The 2,972-nt window shown below is 39.9% G+C and overlaps 1 pseudogene; it reads right to left on the bottom strand.

The window, feature by feature from the left end:
* Positions 1-352: 352 nt before the first annotated feature.
* LOC145583650 (small nucleolar RNA R71) lies at positions 353-478 on the bottom strand (annotated as a pseudogene).
* Between the last annotated feature and the right edge of the window lie 2,494 nt (positions 479-2,972).

Genomic DNA, 2,972 nt, shown 5'->3' with positions numbered 1-2,972 from the left:
TCAAGAGTGGCATTGAAGAAGCTAGGAGTTTCGGGAGCCTATAGGTATGAGAGTGGGATTGCTCTACCTATGACACCGGCAATCGACTTTGAGATTAGACCGACCATGATTACTTTGATAGAGAGGCGCCAATATAGTGGTGCAAAGCATGAGAGTCCCCTCAATAATCTTAAGGAGTTCGAGAAGTATTGCAACACAATCAAGGTGAATGGGATTTCTCAAGATTTTATTCGCCTTAAGCTTTTCCCTTTATCTCTCATCGGACGTGCATTGGAGTGGTTGGACAAGGAGGTGAAACCAAACTCCTTGAGGACATGGGATGAAGTGACTAAGGAGTTTCTATCTCGGTTCTATCCTCAAAAGAAAACGACCGAAGAGAGAGCTTTTATCCAAAGCTTCAAGCAAAACCCAATGAAGGTCTTTATGAGGCATGAGAGAGGTATAAGGAATACCAAAGAGAGTGCCCACACCATGGGATTCATACCTATCAAATCATTCAAATACCCTATGGAGGTCTAAGCCCTCGAGGAAAATCTTGCCTTGGTGCGGGAGGCGGAGGACCAATAATGAACAAGACGGAGGAGGAAGTGGTGGACGTCATTGAAGATGTAGTGAGGCATTATATGGATTGGCAAGATGATGAGCGTGAAACAACAAGCAAAAGTGGTGTTTTGGCGTACTCGGTTGATCACATTAATGCCATCAATAACTTGTTTTCACAAATCTCGGAATTAGGGAAGGAAATGACCTCTATTAAGGCCAAACTTGAGAGTGATTCTTCTCATGCACCGATTCTTCCCTCCCAAATTTAGGGGAGAGGTACATTTCCTAACTCAAATCCCCTTCCCCCTTCTAGCAACATGTCTAGTGGTTATATGTTTTGTGATTTGTGTGATTCATATGATCATGATGCTTCAAATTGTCCTAATGCTTCTTTTGATTGATGTGATGGTTATGTTGGCAATGAGAATGAACATGTGAACTATGTGTCTAATAACAATGTTGGACCTAGATTTGATAATCAAAGAAATAATGGGAATAGGAACTATCATAATGGGAATTTTGATAATTATAACCACAATGGGGGTTATAGAAACCAAGGAAACCAAGGTTTCCGAGGCAACAATAACCACCAAGGTTATGGTGGTCAAAACCAAGGGCAAGGATATGGGAACCATAATCAAAATTATGGTAATCATAATAAAGGTGGCCAAAATCAAGGTCAGGGCAATTGAAGTAACCAAAATAGGGGAAATTTTCAAAACACAGGGGTCCCCCACCCAATTTCACTCCAAAGGCTCAAGGCCAAAATGATAGTTCTTATGCCCAATCATCTCCTTCAAGAGGTTGTTTGGAGGATGTCATTGAAAATCAAATCAAGGTGTTGAACACTTACATGTCATCTAGTGATAAGAAGTTTAATGACATGATGGCTCATAATAAGATGTTGGAGAATCAAATTTCTCAATTGGCAAATGTTTTGAAAGAGCATGCTAGCCCTTCTTCCCTACCATCTCAAGGTGTAAATCCTAAGAGACCAATTAATGCCATAGTGACAAGGAGTGGTAGGATTCTTGAGAATGTAGAGCCTAGGATGAGTGAGGCTAAGGAGAGTCCTAAGGAAGTTTTGGTTGAAGATGAGGAAGGAAAAAGCTCTTTGAATAGATGTGGTTGAAAAACCAATTGAAAAAGAAAAGAGAAAGTGAGAGAAGTTATCAAACCTAAGCTCCCATACCCTCAAAAGTTCAATAGGCACAAGTTAGATGAACAATTTGGCAAATACATAGAGATGTTTAGGTAACTTCATCTTACCCTTTCATTTACTAATGTCATTGACCAAATGCCGAATTATGCAAAATTCCTTAAGGACATCTTGAGTGGGAGAAGAACTTGTGATATGGCGGAAACGGTTAGCTTGACCGAGAATTGTAGTGTAATCATTATGAACAAGATGCCGCCCAAGTTGAAGGACCTCGAAAACTTTTCTATCCCTTGTGCTATCTATAGATGCAAATTGATAATGCCTTGTGTAAATTAGGAGCTAGTGTTAGCCTTATGCCATGTTCGGTTTATCAAAGACTTGAGTTAGGAGAACTTTCACCTACCAACATTACCTTGCAATTAGCCGATAGATCAATTAAGATTCCAAAAGGTAAGGTAGAAGATGTTCCCTTAAGGGTAGGAAAGTTTGTAATTCCGGTTGATTTTGTTGTTCTTGAAATGGATGAGGATTCCAATATTCCTATCATACTTGGTAGACCTTTTCTTGCTACATCGGGTGCCATGATTGATGTTAAAAGTGCTAAGATTTCTCTCAAAGTTGGAGAAGAAGTTATTGAATTTGATTTGAACAAAAGCATGAAATATCCTTCTTCTTCACTTGAAAATTACATGAGAGTTGAAATCTTGGATGATATTGTGAATTCTATGCATGAGCACTTGCTCACCTCTAATGGTCCACTTGAGTGTGTTTTGTTGAATAAGGAAGAGATAGGTGAGCATGGCAAGGAAATGGCTTTCTTTGAAAGAGTCATTGATGAGAGCATGGAGGAGAGTGATGATCACATTTGCATGGGAATTTCAAGTCAAGATGCATTACAAGTGGCCTCAACCAAGGAAGGTAAAGGTGTACCAATTGTAGAGCTCAAACCTCTACCATCACACCTTAGGTATGAATTCTTAGGCCCCAATTCTACTTATCCCGTTATTGTTAGTTCCTCTTTGAGTGAGAGTCAAGCTCAAAAGTTATGTGGTGTTTTGAGAAGGCACCAAAGCGCTTTGGGATATACAATTGATGACCTCAAAGGTATAAGCCCGACTTTATGTTCACACCATATTACCCTCGAGGAGGGCGCTTCACCTAGTATTGAAAGACAACGAAAGCTACACCCTCAAATGGGGGAGGTAGTTAAGAAGAAAATCACTAAGCTATTGAATACGGAAATCATATTCCCCATCTTTAGCTCTAGATG

This window comes from Chenopodium album, chromosome 15 (genome assembly GCF_948465745.1).
Source record: "Chenopodium album chromosome 15, dcCheAlbu1.1, whole genome shotgun sequence".
Classification (NCBI taxonomy): Eukaryota; Viridiplantae; Streptophyta; class Magnoliopsida; order Caryophyllales; family Amaranthaceae; genus Chenopodium; species Chenopodium album.
The sequence above is the reverse complement of the archived record's forward strand: the minus strand, read 5'-3'. Positions and strand labels throughout refer to the sequence as shown.